Below are 26,002 nucleotides of genomic sequence, written 5' to 3'. Positions count from 1 at the left end.
TAATTCAGCTTCTGCCCGTGGCAGGTCCTGATAAAAGCGCAGTTTCTGTGCACCTTCTTCTGTCTTTTCATGCTACACATTTCCCTTGGTGAGGTTGATTATAGATTTCATTTGGGTTTTTCTGCTGAGAAGTGCCTCATCTTTGATAGTGTATAACAGCCTTCAGAGCAGGTTGTGGAGTATGTTTTTTTCTTTCCTGCTTTATTTCTATTTTAACTTTGCTGGGTGTTTTGCTCGTCTCTAGATGCTGCAGCACTGCAGAAAAGGCACTATGTCTGTACACAAAACAGAGGCATCAGGCCTATCATTGGTCTTTCCATTGCTCACATTTATGGTAAGAACCAGATAGACCCAGAGAGAAAAGTTAGTGTAGTGTACAACAGCAGATTTCAGCATGGTCTAAACAGATGGAAGCAGGAAATGAGGAGCAGTGACAAACATGCCTTGTATTCTTTGCAATAAATTCATCTGAATGCTGAGTTGCTGTGTGTACATGCAAAATCTATATCCGTCTTATTTTAGGGCTGCACTTTACTTTATTTGGTATCTAAATAGCCGCCCCTGTATCTATGTTGCTTGTCTCCTGTAGCTGTAGGCATAAAAAATACTTTTTGCTGTTTTTTGCCTTTGTGTGTTTCTTTGCAGCAATTGTGTCATAGAATGGCTTGGATTGAAAAGGGCCATAATGATCATCTCGTTCCTGCTATGTGCAGGGTCACCAACCAGCAGCCCAGGCTGCCCAGAGCCACATCCAGCCTGGCCTTGAATGCCTGCAGGGATGGGGCATCCACAGCCTCCTTGGGCAACCTGTTCTAGTGTGTCACCACCGGTGTGTCATCAGGGCTTGTGATAAACCTGAGTGTCAGGATCAGTGTGCTCTGCACATGAGTAGGTAGCAGGAAACACCAGTGACAAAGCAGCACAGTTTACTCAGTCAGCTAATTCCATGTTCCATTAGAACAAAGTGAAGAATGCTGCAGATTGGGAGCGTGCTTTCATAGCAATCAGTTCTCAAATAATTTTTCTTCTTACACCACCTGTTCTGACAGCTAACAACAATACAGGATTTTATATTGTGTTATTACTTGAAAATGGAAACAAATGGAACAAGGCTGCGTGGCAGTCATTCCCATTCCGTGCTCTCCGTTCCCATGGCAGGTCTTTATTAGTCATGATCACCAGCAGTGCAGGCAGGGCTGCTGCTTCTCATGCTGGTGGGCAAATGTTTGCATTGTAGCTCATTGATTCTAGGAATCATAGTAGAACTGAGACTGCGCTTATTGCTGTGACTATTTGCTTACTGTAAGTTTGCAGGGACTGACTGAATCTGCAGATGAAGAGCCTAGTATCTTCAGTAGAAGTATTGGATTCATAAATCTTCAGTTCATCCCTTTGTTAAAATTTCATGCTCTGTGAAGAGAAATGTATAGATGAGGTAACCAAAATGTGGAACAACCTGTTCAGTCATTGCTCCCACTGATTTTCATTGCCTGAGTCAGGATAATTCAGTGCTGTGTATGTGCTCTGTTGTGTATGGCACATGCCTATGGACTGGAGATCCTGCAGGTAGGATGTGGGCTTCCTGTCAGCAGAATTTTGAGTAGGAGCACAAAATGGGCTCCCACTTCCAGAAATGAAACTGGTTCTTTACACCTGTGGGCTGTTGGAGGTCATTCTGTGGGTTCAATTGCAATCATGACAGATTTCATGCAACACGTTGTCTTGCTGTGACTGTCTCGGCATGAATGCATTCTGAACAGTTATTTGTTGCTACAGTGGGATTTGTGCATCCCTTCCTTGCATCAGTATTCCTAAGGACAGCAGCACAGCAAATTCTGTTTGAGAATAACTGTAAATCAGCAGCAAATCCTTGATGACTTTGTGATGATTCTTGCAGGATTTGGTGTATTTTAAAGACTGAGCCCACAGGAATATTAATATCAATTAAATCAGTAATTAACAGCAAAGTGGATTTTATTTCAGTTCCCAGATAACTTAAAGTAACGATACTGATTCATTTTTCTCTGGTGGCCCATTGTGTTCAGAACATTTTTTCCTTCTTCACCTTATCTGGTACTCTCCGGTCACTGATATGCTTTATTTTGAGCGTGGGTTCATAGTATGTTAACTGTCAGAAGAACAGTTTAAATAGAACACCATGAGGATGTAGGATTCGGTGCTTGCTGGACCAGTTGTTTCGTGCTGAGTGATGGATTCAGAAAAACAAGGTAGGAAATAAGCAGTGAAACAGTCGTATGTTTTGGGTGAAATACTGTTAAGAAGTATATTCTAATAGGCAGAAAAAGAGGAATTTTCAACAGTGCCTTAATGCTGTTGAAGAAAATATAATGGTACTTTCATTCTCTTCTATTACTTTTATTGTTAAAACAAGCAGGAGTTATGAAGTCTAAAATCCTGTGAATGCTGGTGACCTCCTCCCTGTTTGCCAGCTGATGGTGCTGATTTGACCATTGTTCAGTATGACTTAAGAAAATGATTTTGGATGTGTTTCAGATGTTTGGGGCTCTGCTTAATATTAATTTCCATGCTTAATAAGAATAGTGTGCCAAAGGAAAACCTGCAGTCTGCTGATTTAACCTTAGAATCCATGCAAGCAGTCCAGCAGAACCACAAGAATTAGATTTAGAAACAATTTGGCTTCATATTCCCTATCAACCTTTTTCTTAGAAAATGGTCTAATTAAGAACAAAAATAACCATTGAAAAATCTTGTTCCGTTGCCATTTCCTTTTGCTTCCTCACTCAGCCTTGCTTGAAAACAAAACCTCATTCTAACAATGCTGAGCACCAGGGCTGGTGCTGCCCTTACATGAGGTTTGTGCTCCTTGTGCTGCTGCAGCTTCGCAGAGCTGTTTGTTCTGTAGCCACTTAGTGTATGACCTTGAGCAAGGCAGGAAGGGCTAAATTTTTCAGAAAGTGGTCTTTAATTAGGCAAATTTCTGTTCTCTGCTGTATGCCTTGGGGCTGCTTGAAGCGGGATGCTGGAAAAATGCATTTATTGGGCCTTGCTGCTTGTCTGAGAAGTCAGAACTGCATGAATAAAGAAACGCTGTGACCTTGTCTGCTTGCTTTAGAAGCAGCACTAATCAGTGTGTGGTAGTGAACCTGTGCTGGTCCTGCTGAGCTGAGAGGCTGGTTGGAAGCACATGGTCGAGGAGCTGTTAAGTGCTCAATCCCAGGCTCTGCTGGTGCTCAGCAGCTCCTGGTTGTCCTTTGGTTCCCCACCCAATGCACCCTGTGAGTGCAGGAAGCACAAGTCCTATCTGTAGTGTGTTGGCTGAGCCCAACCTCATTGAGTGGCTGCACTGCAGGATGCAGTCCCAACACCCACCACTGCCTGTGTCCATCTCATGCTGCAACAAGGGCAGGTTGCACTGCTCCTCATTAAGCACATCCCCTAGTTTGCATCTTCGTTTACAATGGTACAGTCACTGGCAGCTGGATCGTATCCTCTCTCTTCTCTGGAGCAGATAGGGATAGGCAGAAGGTTCTGAAGTATGGAGGAAGTGTCTCTTTGTTGATTCTGATGTGTGTAATGGTTGGTATGCTTCATAAATGAAACGGATACGCCTGTGAATTTCTAGGTCCTCTGCAGGCACAAAGCTGGGAGGTCATTCCGTACAAGTTTGTTGTTTTCTGGAAGCTGGAGCCTAAAAATGGCAAACGCTGATGTGACGAGACATACCAAATAAAGCAGAACAAGTAAATACCCCAAACGTTTGTACTCTTTCCATGACTTCTTTAAATTACATATTTTAAAAAATACCCCAAAACACTCATTCAGCCCAGCTGCTATTGAGCAGCTCTGCCAGCAGCCATCAGTCCACTGGTACATGAAGTTTGACCCAGGAGTGATGGAGAGCACTCATTGGAAATGTGTAACTGACTGCTGCCAGGGAACTGCTCGCAGGTTTTAACTGATGGGGGTCACTCGTTGAGCCTGCTGTCTGCTTGTCTTATTTTATGTGTGTGGAAGTTTCCAGTTCTGGACAATCTTTTGGAAAAGTCTTGGAGAGCCGAATACAGCTGCAGGATCTGTGGCAGGCTATTTAAGGACATAATAGAGCACAGCACAAAAGTAAGACCTTTCTCCAGGGCTCTCTAATGCAATTATACAGCAAATATGTAACTTTATCAGGGACTATTGTTGAGCTTTCAAAAATTCTATAGAAAAGTTGGTATTTTCTGCTCCTCTAATAACAGGTCAGGGTGTGTGTGTGTGGCTGCCAGTTTTATTGGCAGCTTTATTAACTTCCTTGCTGCCGCAGCAATGGCTGAGAAATAGGATGTGTTTCTCTCTGCTTCAGACTGTTTTTTCCCTGGTTTTACTTCTTCACTTCAAGCCTTCACTGTCTCAGAATCCCAGCTGGAACCAGCGCCCTATTGCACTGAGTGCTATACACTAAAGGAAAGATATGTAACGTAGTAAATAATGCTTGAGGTGTGGATAAAACTGTAGTCTTATTTTTTTGTTTTCCTCCACTGTTTTGTCTATTGCACGTGTATCCTGTTGTCAGTCTGGTGAAGAAACATTACATCTGATCCATCAAGGTAAAGATGGTCTTAACATTAAATGGAAAGTCTCACTGATTTCTTGAGGCTACTTCTTAGTTAGAAAGAGAAACACTAATATGCAGTGATGAATTGAATTCATAATGTGTAAAACATGTATATGCTGCTTTTCCAGGTGAACTTAACGATTGTCATTGTGATATCATCACAACAAATACTTCTCAGGGGAAGAGCTTTCTCCACTGCATGAGTTAACCAGGTATGGTTTCCAGTGAGATCTTAGGGTTGCCAGCAGTGTGGGCTGTGATTTTTTTTTTTTCAGTGTAGCATTAAAGAGAGGTTTCAAGAAGGCATGTACAGGCAGGGATGAGGCCGACCAGCCTGAGGTAAAATGATTAGTAAATAATTTTTATGTAAGAAAATAAGTATTTCCTGAAATGTCAGTAGCTACTACATAAGTATATGTACAATTATTGGATACTGCAGTGATAAATTCATGCTGTGTAACAGCATTATGGTCTGAGGAATGAGTTGTAGTGTCATGGAACAGAAGTTTGACCAGTTAATAGAAGATGAAAGTGGATCCAGTGCCTTTACAGTAAGAGGAGAAGAAGGCAGGAGCTGTATGTAGGGCTTTCTGGCCTCCAGAATGCTTGTGGATGCTTTGCTAGGCATCCTTGTCCATAACCATACGAAGAGTGCAGCATGCTGGACACGCTTTCTCCTTCACGCTGATGTCATGCTCATCTTCCAGTCAGTGTGAGTCAGAAATAGTGGAGAGAGACTTTCTCAGCTGGTCACATGAGTACTTTATTGCTGAGAAATTACATTATTCAGCTTATATGGTTAAGTGTTCACAATGTCTGCATAACCCAGAATGTTGAATTTGCTTCAGTTTTCTTGTCAGTGAGTAAACTTGAGGTAACCATTTGCTTTCCATAGTGGTATTGGTTGCTGTAAATAATAACACTCTGAGCAAATGAAAACTTGTGCTCCAAATAAAAATGCTCAGAGCAGAAAAAGGGAAGAAAAGCCAACAGCAAGCTCAGGGCGGCAGTTACCAGTGAAACCTCAGTAAAGGTTGGAAAAGTAAGGCTTAATGATTAGCAGTGATGGGTATCTTAGCATTATCAGCAGCTATTACTTCATTCCTTGTTACCCTTAGGATCTGGCATGGTGATAAGGCATGAATTTAAATCTGGTTCTGGAAAATACAGTTGGTTCCCATGTGTCACAGTGTGACACACAGAAAACAGCCAGGGTGGGTAAGGATCTGCTCTTGTGCTGGCCATGCGTACATCTCATTTCCTTCAGTGCCCAGTGTTCATGTATGCAGGTTCTGCTGGAGTTAGTGCTGTTCTCTGGGATCAGTGGCTGCTGCAGTCAGTAGTTACTCATTCTTCATTCTTTGACAAGGATGTATAATCTTTTTGTTACCGGTATTATGTGACTGGAGCATGCAAATTCATCTCTTGACAAGCATGGCAGTGCTTGTAAATAGCACTTACACAAGTGGCTGTGTGTCTCATTGTGGGTCATCTAGAAGCAAAGGACTTGTGGAGGTGTAGTTTCTGGCTAACAAAGCCTTTTTTTAATGTAGTGGCAAAGGGAGAGTCAGTGCGGGCAAATTCCTCTGTTTTCTTACAACTGCATAATTCCTTTCTTCCCACTCCTTCACCTTTGTAACCACAACCATCCTGTCTAGCATGGAAGCACCTCTCTCCAGGACCAGGCTATGAGGCACAGAGGACTGTACATCTTTTATGCGTTTAAGGGATGTTCTACCCTAGGCTTTCCACGGAGCAGGAGCTGTAGGGTGCCATGTGCTGTTCTGCCCTCTGCATCTCCATAAGCAGCCAAAGGTCTATAATCAGTGAGCAGGTTCTGTGTGCTCTTTTTCTGCTGGGACACAGCAGTGGCTGGAAGGGGTGGATGGTTGGGAGCAGACGATAAACCTGCTCCCAAAGCTGGTACCTTCATTTTCTTACCAGAACTGAAAATTCAAGCTAAATAAGTGGTCAGTGTCTTTAGGATGGTTTTAGTGATCTTGCATGGCTAACCATGGCTGTCAGTGAACTGGGATTCCTGCTCAAAAGTGAGGTGTTTAAGACTGGAGATGCATGCTGATGGTGCTGGCAGCAGCCACAGTTTGCAGGCCTGGGCTGTGGAAGTGCTTCCTGAGCTATTCATCTCTGCCCTGCACACAGAAGCCACGTTTTGGGATCAGGAGCGCTGTCTGCCTCTTTCAGGGCACTGACTGAACTGCAAAGAGCATAAAAGCTTCCCTTCACTTTTCTCTGGTGCTGCCTCAGTAACTGGCAGCTGAGTGAATGTGTGAGTGTGTGTGTGAGGGCAGCTGGGCACAGAGGGCTGATTCAGGGCCTCACCAGCCCCTGCTCTGCTTTGTTGGAGAGCCAGGGCCTGCCCAGGAGAGCACAGATTTCCTGGCTCCTTCCCCTCTCCAGCTGCACCATGCAGAGTGTATTAAAGTGCATTGATGTGCCGCTACGGATGGGCCAGACACAGGGTAGAAAAGCACGGGGAAGCCCACATTGAAATCACTTGTGGGCTCATCTTACAGCTTTTATCAACTTCCCCCAAATCAATTGCTCCCCAAACTTTTCTGTCTCTATCCAAAAAACACACGTCAGCTGGTGCTCTAAGTCTGGTGTCTGTGTCCCCTGCTGTATGTGTGGTACTGGAGCCTGTTTCTCCTTCCTCGTACAGCTTTGGCCAACTGCTGCAGGTTTCCTTTGGCACGGGCAGGTGGTGTGATCCTCAGCTGGGTGCCTTTCATTTGGGATCACAAACTTGGGAGAGAAGGCACTGAAAGAGTTCAGTGTAAAATTAAAAGCCTCTTTGGAGAGATCTCTGATGCTGACCGATTAATAGCAACAATCTCTTTGCTTTCAGTGCTTAATGGGCTGCATTAATTAAGCAAGGAATGAGTTTGGGTGGGAAAATGGATGGGAATCAGCCGTAGTTCTCAGAGTGCGCAGGCTGTCCTTTGGTTAGCGAAGAACATTCTTTCCCATGTCAGCAGCACTTCTTTCGTAGAAACCTTAGGCTCTGCTTTCCAAAATGTGAGAAGGCCTTTGAGATCTGACATCGCCAATGGTTCTGTTCATTTATTTCTTCCTATGAACCAATTTCATCTGCTGAGCAGCAGCACACAGCCCTCACCCTGCGCCTGTTTCACTACTGGCTGCTGTTATGTGTTCTGGGCAGTCAGTATTCATTTTTGGTTTATGTGGACATGAATGTGGTCATGGTATCATTGTGGACGAGTACTGAAATTGGCATGGATGTTATTGTCAGGGCTTTCTAACAAATACCATTTTAAAAGCATTTCTGGAAGGGTTGGGTTTTTTTTGTAGTTATTGTTTCTCTTCTGTTCTGACAGTTGGCAAACATCAAAAAAGAAGATCTGCTAAGGAGACAGATGCTGACTTAGTGGGTAAACAGTCTGAATGACAAACCGAGATCAACAGATCATTATTTTTCACAGCAAGCAGAGAAGAGCTGAGAGAAATGGCTCCTCTTGGTGCCAACCTGTGCCGAGAGCATCTCTCACGGTCCGGAATGCCACCCAACAGGAGAGGCTCCGTTGCATCGTTTTGGGGTTTTGCTCTGTTTGATTGCAGTTATGTTCTTTGTCCATTAGGGCCGCTACCAGTTGGCTCAAAGTACTGCCATTGCAAAAAGGAGTCTGATAGCCTCATCTGCTCTGATTCCAATCAGTGGTAATAAGTTGTTGTATGAGGGTTTTCTGGCTTCTTCACAGCTGTGGGGCTTTATTCACAGCTTCACTGAGTTGATACTTAGAGCAGGTTGCTTAAGTCTGGGGGATGTGGTCTCGCTCTTTTGATATCTTTCTTAGCTGACCTAGTCCTATTGGTTCCTCAGATGGAATCTGATTGCTGGGATTCCAACTGTGGGTAAGGGATCTCCCACATACGTGGCTGTCTGCTGGTGTAGGCTGTAAGTGTCTAACTGATGCTGCAGAAGATCCCTGTTTTCCTCAATCTCTTTTTGCTTTTATTCTTTTTATAATCACATGACATATATTTTAAGTCTCCTTAGTGTGAGCCAGTAATGGTGTGAGCTAGCTAGGCTACCTCCAGTCACTGTGAATGCAAACAGGCAGTTGGTCACCCCATATCTTCTGGATGGAGCAGAGAAATGTCCTCACACAGTCTCATTACTGTCAGTAGGCAGCAGGGTGCAGCCACGAGAGCGACCAGGGTGATCTCAGATTGTTGATTCGGAGTCACTGCAGTCATATTCAGCTCCATATTTCATGAGCACCAGAAGCTTCTAAATTGTGGCATGAAACTTCTGAGCAGCTCCCGTTGTGGGTGTGTGCTTCTGAGTTAGAAATGCAGGTTACAGGCCAAGTGCTGTGTTGTGCCTCTGACAGATGCATCGTTCTCTTTCACTATTAGTTATACCAAAAAAATTACAAGAAGGCAAAACTGGTGCTGCCCTTCCTCCTTCGCTGGGATCAGCAGCACAGGCTGACACAAGGCCTCCTCCGTCAGTTCTGAACCTGCTGTTGTCTCTGGTGGGGCAGCATCTTTGAACATAACTGCATCTGCTGGAAGTAGAGAATAAGCCAGTTTGCACTCAGTGTCTGTGGGTGACTCCAGGGTGTGAGAGGAGCAGGCTGTGCTGGCACTGTGGGAGGAGGGCTGCTCTGCTCCTTTGGCCCTGAGTGCCTCCACAGGGAGTTCTAGTGATGAATTGACAACATGTGAAATCGTGACGTCTGCACCAAATCATACTGGTGACCTTCATGCATCTTTCCCGCTGCCTGCTGCTCCAATTTCAGCACGGGAGAGAGCACGTGGAGTTGCTGTTGGTTCTGGGGCTGGAAATGGCTTTCTGTGAGTATTGGCAGCTTCAAAACTGCTGTGTATGTAGAGCACAGGCGTTGTTTTTAAGTAGTGAATACCTGCAAATCAATACAGGATTTCAGGAGAGGTGTTGTTTTGTCATTCCTGGGCTACTGTGAAGAGCATGGAGAAAACACTGTTTTTCAGGAGGCAAACACTGTATGTTTCAAAATGAGAAGGAATCCCTAATGCAAAATGAAGGGATGACTTCAAAATGGTGCAGTAGGAAGGAGATGTTTTCCGGGCGTTTGATTATGGGGCTGATCTGAATGGGAACACCCAAATCTGCTTTGATGTGATGACTGCAAACAAAGCTAATGCAGTTTTCAGAGGCAGCAGTCAGACTCGATGGGAGTTTGTTTCCCTCTGTCATAAAACTGTACCACGCACAGCAATTAAATCCTTTTTTTCTGTGACTTGCTGGTATGTCAGACATCAGCACGAGTTTAGCTGAATTCTAAGTCATCTTTGTCTCGTCCAGAATTCAGTTGGAATTTCTAGTATGAGGATATGCTGATAATTTCACAGCAAATCCTCCTTATGAGTATGTACAGCAAAGTGCCTCAGCATGCACGGTGCAGACTGTTACGTGCATGGATGGCATATTTGTTTTAACCTCCTTAAATTCAATGTAATTCTGCTCTTCTTGCTGTTAACTTGATTTCAAGCAGTTTGAGCAGCATGGCCATTGGTGCCCATTGTGAGGCAGATCTGAGGCTGTGGTGGGAGTGATTGGAGAGGAAAACCCAGGGTGCTGCCTGCCCTTTAAAGGCAAAGAAAACTGCATAGTAGTGCAGAAGCTTGCTGTAATCTCAGGTGAAGTACAAGACTTGAAGCAAGGTGGCCACCTCTGGCAGGATGATGTACCTGTGCCTGTTCTTCAGCTGTGAAATTCCTCTGTGCCACTTTGGGACTGCTGTGAGCAACAACGCGGGGCTGTGGAATGTGGAGAGGTTTTTTTTTATGCATCGCCTCCTCCAGGGTATAGCATGGATCAGAAGTTATTGGGCCTCAGGGTGGGCTTTTGTTATTGCAAAACAATTCTTATGAAAAAACACCAAGTGCAGAGGGTTGGGGGTGGTGCTGAGAAGAGAGGTTTGTGGGCAGAGCAGTGTATGGGGGGGAGAAAGGCAAAGCTGAGCTCTGGCTTTGCTCATGGTGATGAGGGGTGAGAACGGCCTTTAAAGCATTGCCTGAAGGTAGCGGCTGAGGAAGGGGTTTCTGTGGCCATTCTTTGGGGGTGCAGCATGAATGATGTGTGAATAGCATCAAGTCTGTGATAAGGAATGCTCTGTTTCTGCTCCCATCAAGCTCTACACTATCAACTGTATTACTTTACTGGGTGTGTGCTGGGGACGTGGATGCTGTAAGATGTATTTTCCTCATTCTTCTCTAAGACATTTCTTTCCTTTGGTTGCCTCTAGTTTTCCATAGCTTTTCCTGCGGCTTCCCCCATTTTAAGCATTTTGACTTCATTTGTTCCTTCTCATGGTCTCCCATGACAAGGCATAGGAGTGGTAGGGACCAGCCAGATGTCTCAGTCTGTTTTCCTATAAGCACTGAGGGAAGAGAGGAATGAGAAGGAATCGTTCTCCAAGTTTTTCACGCCCTGTGCTGCGAGGGATGAGGGTTTTCAGTGTGGGAGTGTGGTGAAGACCCACGTACTACTAGCAGAAAATGGTGGTGATCTTAAAGAATTGCTTGATAAGTTAAAGTGTTTCGTTCTTACAGCTTGGTAGTTGGATATGGAAACTGTGGCATTGGGGAGGAGCAAGTAGGCAGTTCCTACATCTGTCAGACCAATAATGGGGCGGGTGTGCAAATCTGCCTTGGAGATGCTTGAGCAGATCCGCACCAGGGCCTGGCTGAGCTCTCAGAAGAATTCAGAGGGGTTCCTTGCTCAGCTTTGGGTAAGGGAAATGCAGATGGGGCCCTTAAAGTACAAGTGGAAGACATCCACTGTGTAATTTCGAATGGCTTCTTTCAGATTTGAGATTCTGTGCCCCCAAATCAGTCATTACAAGAAATTGCGAGTCTTATGACAGGATGTTCCTCCTACTGCTGCATTGCCCCAATATAAGTTATAATATGTGCTACACTCCAGTAGAAAAGCATTGCATTTTTTTTTTCCTCCTAACAATTACCAAAGGTTACACCAGGTGCAAAGGGGTTATTTAATTTAATGTTTTAGAGCCATTCAAGAGAAAGTGCACTTGTCACTTTCCAAACTGTCTATCGCTGCCTTTGCCCCCAGCAAAAGAAAGAGGGTTTTGTTTGTGCTGCAGAAGTGTTTGCTTATCAGCTGTTGCCACCTAATTGTTGACTCTGTACCTTTGTATTGCTCTTAGTTCAAGGATCATAAACTTGGTTAGGTTGATTACTTACCAATTAATCTCAAATGGATTTCACTGTCTAATCTAATTACTTGTGTTTCTGTTCTTTGCTGCTGTTGTACCTCTTGTAAGGCTTTTAGCAAACTCAGTACTGACAATGTACAAGGATGCTGTGGCTTGGCATTTATAAATGTCAGAAATCACGCATCCTTGTTTCAGTTCGGTCTTTGTTTCTGGCTGTCCCAGTTACAGACCGGTCCCATCTAGACTGTGTCCCCGCTTGAGCTGTTACAGCTTGATCATGGCTGTCTTATGGGGCAGTCACGTTCTGGGCTGCCAGTCCTATTCTATTATCTTCTAATGATGTAAAAAAAAAAAAAAAAAAAAAGCAGCTACCTAATACCCTAATGATAGGCTCATGAAATTATGAAGCGTGTCGTGCTGCATAGTGGAAGATAATAGCTATGCCAATAACAGCAGTAGAACTTGTAAGCATTTATTATTGGAAAGCATGAGAATATTTTAAACGCAGCTTCAGAACGGGTGGGTGAGCAGCGAGATGGAGTGGCTCAGTGAGAGGCAGCCTTGTGTGCAGCGTGCTGGGTATTGCAGGCTGCTCTGAGAAGGTCTCTGGAAGTCAATGGGAGTTGTACCTTCTCCCCTTTTAATGAAAAGTATATTAATTTGTGTTTCCATCCCCCTCTGTGCCTCTGCTTGTTAGAGCAAATCTGCAAATCCCGGGGTGGCTGTGGAGTCACCATCCATGGAGGTGTTGAAGAGAAGGGTGGGTATCACTGAGTGACACAGTCAGGAGTTGCTGCAGGTGTGGGTTGGTGGTTGGTCCAGATGAACTTAGTGGTTATTCCAGCCTTAATGATACCATGCAATAAACCATTGGCCAATTTTTCTTCGATTAGAATCATTAATTACTTTGTAATTTCATCTGTATCAGTCAGTAATTTCAAAGACAGCTCATTTGTTGGGATGTTTGCTGGGCTTGGACTTGCTCATTTCCCTGCTGCAGTGTGCAGAGCTGTGTGGAGGAGGATTTCCAGGTCCATGGATGTACTTTGAGGGGCAGAGAGCAGCCTGAGAAATCAGCTCCTGTGTGTCAGACTAATGGACTAAGGGAAGGTGGCAGAAAAATAATTGCACTCTTTTTGTTAATGAAAGAGCACTTCAAGTCACTGATGGCTTCACCAGCTTAATTACTTTGCTGTGGTGGCAGTTGAAGCCCTTGGTTTGAGGTCTGTAATAGCAGGTATGTGTGGATGTTCTGAAGTGAATGAGGCTGTTGTGTGCAATGGCAGTTCAGAGGTTTGGAGGTATGTATGGAGAGGTGCAGGAAAAAGAGATTAGGTGCTTGGTGATGGGAACCCAGAGGGAACATGTAATGTGATGCAAATATTAGGGCCAGCCAATCTATAAAAAGGATCCATAATGCAGACAGAGGGTGATGAGTAAAACAGCTGTCTCCCACTTCTGAATACAAGATGAAGAAAATGTCCAAAGAGGCTCCAATGAAGGTGATAAAAGCATTTCTGAGTTCTGTGGAGGAAAGTGAATGTTTGCTTTGGGGAGTAAAGGAATAGAGGAATGGTCCTTTCTTTATCCTTGAGAGTTCTGTGTGGGTTAATACTGCCACATCATGTGTGAGTGCGTGACACCTGAGTTACCAGGATGCACCAAGAGATCTGTGAAACAAGGCTTGTAGCAGTGCTCACTTGGATTAGTGCTTCTTGGCTGAGTCAGGCCCTTCTAAGATGGCTTTCAAAGGGCCAAGGGGATCTGTGCTGTGCTAGCACATCACACCCTGCCCTGTCCTGAGCTCCTTGCTGGCAGTGAGATGCCAACAGCCGTGTTGGGTGCTCTGTGTCAGCGGGTTTTATTATTTTAGGATCATCATTTCTGTGGTGTGTCTTGCCAGGCTATGCATTTCTGTGTCGTCTGGCTTGTAATTATATCCCCTCTGTGAAACAGTTTTCTGATAAATTGGATGGGCTTATTCATCTGCTTCTGCCGAACTATGTATAGAACTGAGCCACAGCCATGATTTGTACCCTTGTAGTTGTTTATTGTTTCTTCCTGAGAGTCTCAATGCCTGTTGGAGAAATCTGCGTTGTGGGATGGTGTCATGGCAGTAGTGAAGAGCTGGGTTCAAAGTGGGAGGCAGCCATTCCAGAACGCTTTTATTTTTAGATCCTCCTTTCCTTAGTCTTGGATGCTGCCTCTGTGCCCTCCTTCAGTCTGATTGCTGCCAAGCTGTGTGAGACAACTTCAAACTGACATCCAGCCACAGCTTGAAATGCGCCTTGAAATCTGCTTTAATTAGATACGAGCCATAATAATTTAATTACGGATCCACCCACTAAATTGTCTGTTTTGAATTTTTGCAGCCACATTGTATACAGAAACAAAATGTTTGGAGCAGTTCCCTCTGATTCCTACCAAGGGCATTGAAGCTAGGAGTGCAGCACCAGTGTGCTCTGCTTGTTTTACATCTGGCTTGCTTGTTACCACGTGTGTGTAACATCTAAGGGTAGGGGACAGTGGGTCTGTGCAGGGTCTGGAGCACAGGGATAATGGGGAGCAGCTGAGGGGGCTGGAGTGCTTCAGTTTGGAGAAAAGGAACCCAAGGGAGACCTCATCTCTCCTTATAACTGTCTGAATGGGGGTTGCAGCAAGGGGGGGATCGGCCTCTGCTCCTGGGTCACAGTGATAGGATGAGAGGGGATGGCCCCACTTTGCATCAAGAGAGGTTCAGGTGGGATATTAGGAACAGTGTCTTCTCCAAAGAGCTGTCAGGTTCTGGCATGGGTTGCTCGGGGGTGGTGGGGTCACCATCCCTGGAGGTGTTCAAGGAATATGGCCCTGAGGGATGCAGGTATGGTAGGGGTGGGTTGGGATTGGAGATCTTAGAGGTCTTTTCCAACTTCTGTGGTTCTATGATCTATGTAGAATATTCCAAGTTGGAAGAGACCCACAGGGGTCATTGAGTCCAAGGCAGCTGTAACTTAGCTGACTGCTCCTGTGGGTGTTTCCTAGTGCTGTGCCCCCAGAGGAGCGGGGTAATGGATGGCTGGAGCTTGAGAGGTGTCCCATTGCTGTACAAACAGACCTGACAAATAACTAGTTCCTATCAATTGGAATTAGATAGGCATCAGATGTTGCAGATGGAATTCTATCTTTCATTGTAGATACATACTGTTATCCCAGAGGAATCATTGCTAGGAACAGTGTTGGGGTTGCCATGCAGTGTTCTGCATACCAGGCTCGCTGCTCAAGCCCACAGGTGGATGTATGAGTCCTTCCAATGGTGTCACTTGTGAGATGGCCGTTCTTAGAGACAGGGTGACAGCAGAACTGTCCTGGGGAAAATACCTGCTCATATGCCCAAGTGCTGTGTGAGCAAACCTGAAACACTCTACTGACCAAGCAGGAAATGCTAATTTTATTCATTCTGAATCATCTGAAAGAAGGCATTAAGTAATGTTCTGGAAGGGCTTTGTGTTTTACTTCAGAACGTCTGAAGAAATACTGCTGTATAGAGTACTGGAGTTGACAGCACAAATTTTCCTTCTGTAATTCTCATTAGCTTTGCAGCGTAACATTTATTTCTACTTTGCTACAATGCAGATTCAATGTGATCTTCAGGTTTGAATTGTTCCGTACCTTCATATTCACAAACGAGTAATTTCCAGTGTGATAATTTCTTAATTCTCAAGTGTAAATTCTTGAAACTTGTGAAGGATGTTTTTTTTCTTTCCCCAAAATTTTGGACAGTTATTGAGATGAAATCCTGTTAACAGGATTTCTTAGCAGTGAGCAATTGGTTGAAAAGCTGAGAAATCTAAATTAATTCTCCTTTTTGTTGCCTGTGGTATAAAATCCCATTTAAATCAGTTATGAAAGCTGCTGGATGGGAGCACGCATTCACGTGGGCAGTGGGGACTAAAAAGCAGTTGCTGTGCTGTAGGCTCAGCTGGGATCCCAAGGATGACTTAGTGAAGTGCTCCCTGTAAGTCAGCAGGGACCCTTGTGATGTGGGCCTGATGTCCTGAGGGTAAATTCTGCCTTTACCTGTGGTGTGGTTGGGCTGTGCTGCTTCAGCCAGCTGCCTCTGAAGCAGGAAGCTGGCACGGCACTTGTCAGGTGGTGCTCCTCTGTTTCCTTGGCTACAAGATTGTTTAAATGCCATCAGATCTGTTGGCATTAATGAAAACCTTCTGGGACACACATCTTCGTGTGATAGGCAGCAGTCTACTTTGCACTACAGACTGCGACAAAGCATGGGCTGTAGGGATATGGTGTTTTGGGTACTGATCATTCACCTCCCAGTAGGGAGAAAGCAGTTTAGGAGAGGAGAAATACTAAAACTGTGTCTAGGTCTGTATACTGAACATCCTCAGATGACATACTTTATTGTTTGAATCTTTCATTCTGTGACACTAATATGCTACCGAGACGTTTTGCTTCCCAAAACCAAGTATGTGTTTCTTCGCAAACACCTATAATTATGTCAGAATTGTATAAAAGGTTTTCTATTTGCATAGAATAGCATTAATTTTGCATTCTTCTCTCAAATGAAGCACAGAGAAGGAGCAAATAATTTATTCATGCAAAACCAACCCACATGAATCATTTATTTATCACTTCTGGTAATTTCTCAAGCTTCCTTTTTATGCATCAAGCTGCAAATTAATAAAAAATTTCTAGGGATTGGTTTTGTCCAGAGAAAAGTAACAATTCCCTCCATAGCTTCCCATATACAGAGAAGCGTTATGTGAACTTGGGGAGAAAAAGTCCATAGGAGGGAATTTTTTGGTTAAATGAAGTCTGAAAGAGCAGCTGTAAGAGAAACGCTTCTCATTCCTAATGAAGAGCTGAACATAGAATTCTTCTTTAAGTCAGTCCATGAATTTAGAGCAACTCCCTCAATTAGGTGAGGTTCTATCACCCTGTGTAAGGTGTGAGATCTGCCAATGCAGGAAGAGGTGAATGAGAGGTGTCCTGACTTCCTGACCCTGTGGTCCTTTTCCAGTTGCCCAGTTTAACAGAACAAGTTCTGCTCCTGCTGGGCTCAGGGGCAAATGGCCCATCGGGTTCTGCTAGAGGAAGGTTTGTTCCATTAGAGAATATTTTTTGTGGTACTATGCGGGTTTTGCAGTCATTATGGGTTAGGCTCTGTTCCTTGAGCCACCATCTGGGGCTTAGGGTGGGTTTTACCCCTTGTTTTATTACTTCAGGGCATCCCCCTTCCAGCTCAGCGGATTCAGTAGTGCTTTGAAACAGTGGAGGGTGCACATACCTGATGGAATGATGGGCAGACGCTAGGATGTAATTGTAATTCTGGAAGGCTATCATTTTGCACTGCACTAAGAGCTTCACAAATATGGGAAGATTACCTTAACAAGGGTGAGAAGTAATTATTATTGTGCTTTTTTTGCCACGATGTTCAAGGGCCTGTCAGCATCTCCATTATGCTAGAGATGGCTGGGCAGGCTAATCTAAGTGTGCGTGAGGAATACTTGTGTGGAATTAAAACCTGGTGGAGAGGTGCAAATGTTTTGTTTAGTGTTCTGATTAACTTCTTTCAGTAAAGGGCCTCTTGAACTCATCATTGGTGTTTCTGTATAAAATTAGTTAAGGTCATTTTAAGCAAAGTGAAATGTAGAATGATCAGAAGGGAAGTAGTTACTGTTGGATGGATGTTTCATAGCTCTGTTGGAAACGTTTTCTTTTGGAATGCCCTTGTTTGTGTCACAGGAGTCAGTGTGCAATAATGGCAATGATCACACTCTTGTTTCTGCCATCCAGCAGATGAGCTGAATGCACTGAATGCTGTATTTTGGGAAGCTCCCCTCTCAGCAAGGCTCCTTCCCTGATGGGAAAGCATGACAACAGACAAGCTGAAGTTTCTTTAACTGTCTGCCATCCAGTTAATGGCCAAGTCCTCACTATGCCCTGGTGTCCCAATGATCAGACTGTTTTACTTGGGTGTTGCAAGCAATCTGATGTTGTGTGTGATTGTTAATTTGGTAACACAGCACTTTAAAGTTTGTTGGATCTTTGCAAGATCTAGTTTCAAGGGTAATTAAATAACTCATTATCTTTGGTAACATTAATTGCATTTTTGATTTTACTTGTATACTGAAATTTGCTCCAGCTAAAAATAGTTTTTATAAATGAAACTGGAAGGAGCAGATAGGGATAGATATCCACAGGTTTGTGAATTATGGCTCAGGGAAGAGCATGGGTGTTGTCTATCTCAGAAGCAGAGCTACCTGTACTGATGGCTCTTTCTGTTTTGTTCAAGCTCTTGGTGGGTTTAAAAAATAAAAAAGGTAATTAAAGTGATCCAAACCACATAATGGTTGTTTAGATCTAAATTTGGCTAACCTCTTGCTTGAGTTGAGGAGCTAAAAATGCTCCATATAATATACATACTAATATATGTTAATGTACCATATTCGAATCCCTTGATATGATTTACATTGACAGCAACAGGCTCTTCCTATGGGAAGGTATTGGTTGTGTTGCTGAAGACTTGACGTTGTTAGGTTTTACAACTGCAACTCAAGTCTTGCACATCTTAAAGGTGAGACAATGATTTCTGTTCCCAGCTCTGTATTGGCGTAGAAGAACAGAAAAGCTGAATTCCGAGTGCTTGCATTTAAAAAGGTTTAGGAAAAGCCACAAGGACAACATGAAACAAGGAAATGCAAGCTTGAAAATAATTCATTTGCTTTCTGAATAATTAAAAACTCCATGTGAAATGCATGATAACGCATCAGTCCTCAGCTGGCTAAAAATGCTTATTTATCTGGTGTATTATAGTTGGCAATTTATGTCCTTCTGCTAACAATATGCCAATTAAACATTCTTGCGTTTGATTACTCATTTCCCTGTCAGTTCTTCAAGATGAACGTTACAGTGAAGTTTTCACCCTAAGGTGATTACTAAGGTGCATGGATTGGTGTTAGCAGTTGGTGGTTGGTACCAGCAGCTTTGGAAAGGTGGATGCTAGCAGTTCCCAGGGTAAATGGCATAAAGCCCACTGCACCCCCAGCAAGTCCACTTGCAGTTCAATTACAAGCATGTACCAATGCTTTGCTTCTCCTTTCATGAAATCTGATCTGGCTTCTGAATATCCTTTGATCCAAGATCTTGTGTGTAGTTTCGCCTGTGAGGCTTGGGGAGCAGAGTGCTTTTGGAGAAGTTACCCTGTACCTTGAACTTGAAGGGCACAGAATATTTTCACTTGACACGGCAACTTACTCTTAACACATGCTCTGTAGATCAGCATTAAGTTTTGCTAGTATCTAGGGGAAAGCCTCTGTGATGGTTGGGCAGTTCTTTTCTCTAAAGTCACCAACAGTGAATTGGGAGATGAGAGCTCAAATGGATTTCTTAATAAGCCAGCCCATTGGAGTAACAATAAGGTGGGTTTAATGATAGCTGTTCTGCCTTGGCTTGAAAAATGATTTCTCAGGGGCCAGAGTATTCCTGCTAGGTAAAGAATGTGGCTTAAAGTGAGTCGGCAGGCGTACTCCCACCTCTCCAAAGAAAATAGCCCAATTTCTGCCTCCTGTTGTCATCAGTGACCTTTGTTCATTGCAGCGGCAGCGCAAGATGCGCGTGTGGAATGGTTCAACCTTTTGCATATATCAGGCACTCAGTTTAATAGCTTTATCTCAGTAGCATCTTGAAAGTATAATGAAAAATGACTTTTCTCTTGTTGCTCCTTGATAGCTGTGAGGCATTTTGAAGCAGTGTTGAACATAATAGACTTTCACTGGGTGTACAGTAAGGCAGGCGGTTGGCTCTTCTTCCAGGAAGCTGAGGTGTCCCTGCCATCAGTGTCCCCCTTTTCCTGTGTGAAGGAGGGCTGGTTTCATGGGGTCATGGGAATAATCATAACTGACATCAGTTAGTTGAGGTACTGTCAATAGAATGTTATTCCTAATCTGTTTTTGTTTTCTTGTTTCATTTAAGGATATCTCTTTCTTTTTAAGGATTAATGCAAATTGCACATAACAGCAGACTTTATAGGTGGAGGCTTGTCCTTTTGGTACATTAAGTAGTGTCAAATGTACTCTTTTAGGCTCCCATCTAGACAGCTGTGTGAGACAGACCTAGGGAGCGCGTTCCAAGTAAGTTTCCAGGTTTGTGCTCAACTGATTCCTAAAACACAGTGGATTTCATTTGTGAGTGTGAGTGTGGTTCCTGCTGGTAAGTCTCACTAATCTTCTTAAATAACCCAGTGCTTCGTGCGATGGATTGTGTTAACAAAAGCCAGAACAGTGATCGGAGATGAAAGAAGCTGAAATACATAAATAAGCTTTGTCTGTGGCAGCCAATTAAATGTGATTAGGAGAGTGAGATACACCATGCTGGAGGATTTACCTCCCCAGATCTAGTGCTACAAACAAAAGAAGTTATTCTCCTATCAGACATGGCAGAGGAGATGGTGGTGAAATGATTGAACCACAGGTAAGTAAGGTTTAGGTAACTAATTAGCTGTAGCTCCTTACCAAGACAATGTAAACAACAGTGCTCATCACTGAGTGGCAGTGCCACCAGCAGAACCAGGCAGCTGTCACTGCACTGATGGCTTGGTGACAGATTGCTGGGGAGCTGTGCTGGAGATGTGATGTGTTCCATTGTCAGTAATATACTTCTCTGCTATTTCTTTCCCCGTGCAATCTTGTGTACAGGGCAAACTGCACACCTGGACAGTGTGTCCCATCTCTGACACTCATCTGTGTGGCTCTGGCTGGGAGGTGAACGTGGACTTCTACAAAAACAAAGAACCTTTATCTCTCATCCTGAGAACTTGTTAAAATTAAACAGCAATTTAAAGTCTTTGCGTGTATGCAAAGGATCATTGTGAAGACATTTAATGAACAAAATCCATCATCAAAAAGAGGATGATGTATGTTGCCCCAGGAAGCTCATTCAGCTGAGTAGTGAGAGCTATTGGCTCCGTGCTGAGCTGTGTCACAGTATCAGCTATCACAGTAACTCAACCCAGATTGCTTGTGTATCCCAGACCAAGTGAGCCACAGTAACACCACAGCTTTCTAACATGTCAGTTTTCTGATAGGAGCGTGCTGTCTGGTATGAGTGTCCTATGGCCGCGTGTCTTCCTCCATCTGGCTGCTGGAGAAGGAAGAACTCCACACCAGGGAGTTCTGATACTTCCACGTGCATGTGTATTGCATGGGCATGAATTACTGAGCTGTTCAGGCCTTAATCATCCAATTTATTGCACACTTCCCTAGAAACCTACTAGATGGATGCTTGGGGTGATCCCCTGGAGACAGTAGTTGTGCTGAGTGTGAAGGTGTGGTGCTTTGATACAAATAATCTGTTAAATGATCATTTGTGCTGGGTTAAGTATGGAGGTAAAATTTAGGAGAGGAAATCCAAGTGCTTCATAAAACATGCTAAGACTAATTCTTACTCTGAATTGGAATAATGCACTTAATGCCATATAAATATTTCTAAGTAAATGAAAGGTTTTATAGAGCATTAAAAATTTATAGCACATCAGTTGCCTTAAAAATGCATTTCCTTTCTTTATACTCGTGTGTGTTTCAGTCAGCCTGTCCTCAGCTGTGCCTGCTTTGTTATGGCCCTCTTATTTCTGAGCAGTCATTACAAATGCCCTGAAGTTTAAGTGAATGCATTTGTGGTGGTTGCTGTGCGATGACTGTTCTGCTCTGTAAATAGACTATAAATTATGGATGGGGAATTTATGAATTAATCTATAGTAGATATCTCATGCTCATAAATATTGTATGATACCTTGCAGCCTCTTTATAACGTGCTGCTGGAGATCTTTAGGTGCAGGGGTTTGTGCTCATATCAGAAGCCGTTTTGATTTCTGCAGTGATGTTTCAGTTCATCTTTCAGGACTGCGCTTTGCAGCACACAGAGCAAAATTGTCCCATGTTGTGTCAGTGCAGTGAGGGATGTGCCTCCCTTCTTGCTGTTGGAAAGGGAGGTAAGTCAGGAGTTCTGTCCCCGTGGGGCTATTTTTTTTCTTTAACCTAGGTCCTCTGAATAATACATATCTTCCCCAGGTAGCTAATTACAGGGTGAGATTAATGTGGTGGCAGATTTCAGCCACCCCTGCAGATCTCAGTAAGTGGCTATTAAAGCACTGTACTGTCAGCTGAAATGTTCTGTTTGCTCAAAATAAGGCCGAGATGTGGTGGTAGACATGAAGGGGGTATTTCAGCCAACTTGGTGATTAGGTGAAAGGCGAGTAGAGAGAAAGAGAGGGCAAACCTCTGTTTGCTGCTTTTGCCGTGAATACCAAAACTTTCTGGGTAGCTTCATGATGATCTGTGCTCATAGACTTGCAAAGGAGGTTATTTATCTTTTGTGGAAGTGTGATGTACTGAGTTATATCAGGAGCCGTAGCCAGTCTGGGGAATGTAAAAACATCCAAAATATAGCTGGACAGCAGATCTGTGAGCTTTGCTAGATGGGCTCTGTGTTCAGGAGCAGCAGAGAAAGAACATCTTGCTTTCTTACTGTTTGCATTTATCATCTCAGTACCAGTGCAGAGATGAGGGGTTTGGTGCCACTCCTGTCATTCATGCTCTTATTTCTGCACACACGTTTTTCCATTCTGCCTCTCCCTGACCACCTGTGTTGTCTCACCTTTCTCTTGTTGGCTGTGTAACCTCCAGCTCTGGACAGTTTGTGTCAGTCTTGATACTCCAGAGTCATCAGAATCTGGCAGTCCTTAGCAACAGTAGGCACAGGGAAGCCTTGGGGAGAGCTGGCCACAAGAGGATCAAGATGAGGATGTCATTGTGCTCTTCCCATCATGGCCATGATGCACAAAGTCCTTCCAGGGATTGCCTGTAGGAGTAAGTGTACTGTGTATGCTTGGTTATGTACTCAGCTCTTTGCATCTCTGCATGGACTGACACCCTTGACTTAGAGGGTTAGCAGTGGGGAATGGAGTAATGCAAGTATTACAGCATTACCGGTTTTATTTTTTAAAAGCATTGTAGTCTTGTTGTTATCTTGATGTCTGCAGGTGCTGGAACAACAGTGAGACTGTGGATGGAAGGCACTGGGTTGGAGCACACCTCCAGCAAGCCCGACTGGTTCTGTATGCCACTCCTGCACCTCTGGAAGCCATGGGGCCAATGGCTGCTGCTGGAGATGCTGGTGCAGGCAGTGACATTTCCACAGTCTGAGACTGCTTCAAGCCCACACTCTGCCATCATGTCTGGAATAGAGCGGTTGTTTTTCAGTTGTTGAATTCCAGCTGTATAATTGATCTCTAGGTAGTGCTTTTCTCAGTGTGCTGAATTAACCACTGGTGCACAATGGAGGAAAAATGCTTCTTCAAATACATGGATTCTTTACGGCCATTAAGGAAGAAATTGCCAAAGGTGACTGTTATGCCTTGGGATGGACCTGCAGTTCTGCTCAGGATGATGGCTCTGGGAGTCCTGAGCCTGTAGGCGGGATCTCCTGTGCGCCAGCTGTGCAAATGAAACACAGTGTTCCCTTGGGAGATTTGCACCCGGGCTCAAGTTTTACATGGAAGTTTTTTTTCCATACGAGCGTAAATGAGGCACATTTGTCTGTTTTGCTTTCAGCTTACCAAACAAATCCTTTCACTGTTTGCAGGAAGCAGTAATTTTGCTTCCAGCATCTCTGTTTACTAAGAAATAATAAACACTTGTGGGAAGGTTTATCTTGCCATACGATCCTCCAGGTGCCAATTTGTTTCTATATAATTGGAATCTTCTGGTATCTTTACTTAATTTCTGCAATCTTTCTATTTATGTGTCTTGAGAAAGAAACGCCTGTCTAAAAGCAGGAGACAGATTGAAGCACCAGTGGGAAGCGATGAGACATTGCAAATCAGTGCTTGTTCTAACCAGGCTCAGGAGGAGGAGCTGAGTGCATCGGGTCATCAGTTGGTTCCCAGTGTTGAATGTACCCATATCAGACACGAGCAAACGTCATTAGAAGGTAATACAGAGCAGTCAGACTTAATGCTGAAGCCAACTGGGAGTAGCACTGAGGGTCCGTTTCCATCCATGAGCGTTCAGGAGATGGGTGTCTGGATAGAGGCACAGACTTCCATTAATTCCTTCACTGAAGCTCTAAACTGCATTTCCAACCTATGAGATAAAATTAACTTCAGGTCTGGGGTTATTTTTTTAAACTTTAAGTGAAGACTCTAAAACTTGGATGTCTCTCCGTTAGAGACTCGTGGAGAATAAAAACCAGCACTTAGTTTTCAGATAACATGTTAGTTTTGATTTTTGTACTGGCTCTGACTGAAGCATAGGTATTTCCCAGAGTGAAGACAGAACAGAGCACTCAGCTCCATGTGTTGGTATCAGAGAGGTGAAAGCCGTAGGGTGGAAGACAGAGAGAGGCTGAACCCAGATATCCAACTTCAGACCAACAGTTTTCAAAAGCCAAGGGAGGTAAAGGGGCCCGTAGGTACTGCATGGGAGTTCATCCACTGGGATTAGCACTGGTAGCTTTGCATGTTCTTTTTCCATTGTAGTTTCATTGGCATCTTCAGAAGATGACATGAGAGGAAGAGCCTCTGCATGAGGCACAGCCCAGGGGGATGCTCAGTGCCTGCCTTGGGCTGTGTGCTCGCTCATGTCTCCCTGTTGCCCTGCAGCTGGAGAAGGCTTGATGGTTGGAATTGAAAATCCAGGTGCATGATGAGTGAAAGCAGCAGATGGAATGTGCTCAGGGTCCTTCCTGACCTCAGGTGGAAGCAAAAAAAGCAATAAAACACAATCATGTATTGATTTGAGTAGCAGAGAGGAGTTATGTCTCAAGCTACAAACATGATTTAGACCCGTTTCTCTTGTAATTCAGCAGACTGACAGAGAGATGATTTTTTAAGTACGTGGCATTCTGGTTTTAATGCAAACATACTTTGAAAGTGTTATTTCATTAAATGGTGTTTTGACTTATAGTAATAATAACGTCATGAATAATTTAAAAAGAGAGCATTTCTCAATTTGGGGGCCTGTGAAGGAGAGAAATGAATAATCTGGGTTCTTGTTGTAACTGAGTGAGTTGCTTTGTGCACCAAAGGCTGAAGGGCACACTGTATTTGTAGGACAAATCCATCATTGGAGAGGTTTGGGCATCCCTGTGGTGTCCTCTTGGTGTCAGCAGTGGCGGAAGGAAGGAGAGCCAGACCCTGCTGCAATGCTGGGGTGTCTGATGCTGAATTCCACAGGTGCCAAGAGAGGAGGAACTGCCAGTTCTCAGGTAGGTCTAGCACGAGGCTTTATGGGACTTGAACTACATCCTTGTCAAGTTTAACAGCCTTCAGATCATCTGTCACCAACACTTGCTTTTAGGAGCAGTGGTAGTTGATTGGCTGCCAGCAGCTTGGGAGGAAAGGGAGCTGCCTGTGCTGCAAGAACTATTTCTGGAGGTGAAGCCTGACACTGAACTTGATGCCAGTTCCAGTGATGGAACCAAAACATTCCTGCTGCCCTTGGTGGGTTTAGTTAGGCCGTCATGTCTGGAGATGGAACAGCAAGGCATGGCACTGCTGGGTGAGTTATGGCCATTCCCTGAGGAATGAGGCTGGTCCTGGTGGTGCCTGCAGTGCTGGGGGATGGGACAACATTTGGCTTTGGTCTGGGGGTGACCAGTGGGTCAGTTCTGCGCTGCCCTGGATGGTGCTCCATGAAGGCAGGTCTCATTGTGGTGCTGGGAGTGCATCCACAGCCCTGCATGGTGCTCCTGGGCACGTGGGGCTCTGAGGTCTGGGCACTGGGAAACAACTCCTGATAGAGCGTTTGGAAAACGTCTTTCTATGGTGCACTTTTAATCTAACATCAGCCTGCTCTGATTTAATGCAGTTTCAGCAGCAGATTTCTTGCTATTCGGTGCGCTATTTTCTGCAGGAACTGAGAGCTGAAGGTGGCAGACAGACACAGCCAGGCGGGATGTGAAGTACAGGGTTTGAAGCTGGGGTGGAATGAGAGGGCCCAATGTTGCCCTGGGATCCCAGCAGCTCTTCCTAGAGGAAATTCTGTAAGAACTTCCCTCGTAGAGCCATGTAAAATAAATGTTGGAGGTGTACATGTTTGTTTGTGCACATTCATGTGCATCTTTAATGCAAACACCTTCAAATTGCTGTTACTGAATGTAAGCCTGTGGGCTGGCAGCTTACCTGCGTGCCTTATCCTGCTCAGGCTCAAGTGCTTCTGTGGTT

General features: G+C 44.3%; 1 long non-coding RNA gene across 2 annotated transcripts in view; it reads left to right on the top strand.

Moving 5' to 3' along the window:
* Positions 1–25,555, top strand: part of LOC107319992 — a 30,144-nt gene extending 4,589 nt beyond the window's left edge. Inside the window, exons 3-6 of one of the 2 annotated variants that reach the window (XR_004308844.1) lie at positions 21,679–21,769; positions 22,464–22,646; positions 22,820–25,044; positions 25,137–25,555. This is a non-coding gene — a long non-coding RNA (uncharacterized LOC107319992). The remainder of the gene's footprint in view (positions 1–21,678; positions 21,770–22,463; positions 22,647–22,819; positions 25,045–25,136) is intronic. The other variant, XR_004308845.1, reaches the window with a different exon arrangement.
* Positions 25,556–26,002: the final 447 nt, after the last annotated feature.

Source organism: Coturnix japonica, chromosome 12 (assembly GCF_001577835.2).
Source record: "Coturnix japonica isolate 7356 chromosome 12, Coturnix japonica 2.1, whole genome shotgun sequence".
NCBI classification, from domain to species: Eukaryota; Metazoa; Chordata; class Aves; order Galliformes; family Phasianidae; genus Coturnix; species Coturnix japonica.
The sequence above is the reverse complement of the archived record's forward strand: the minus strand, read 5'-3'. Positions and strand labels throughout refer to the sequence as shown.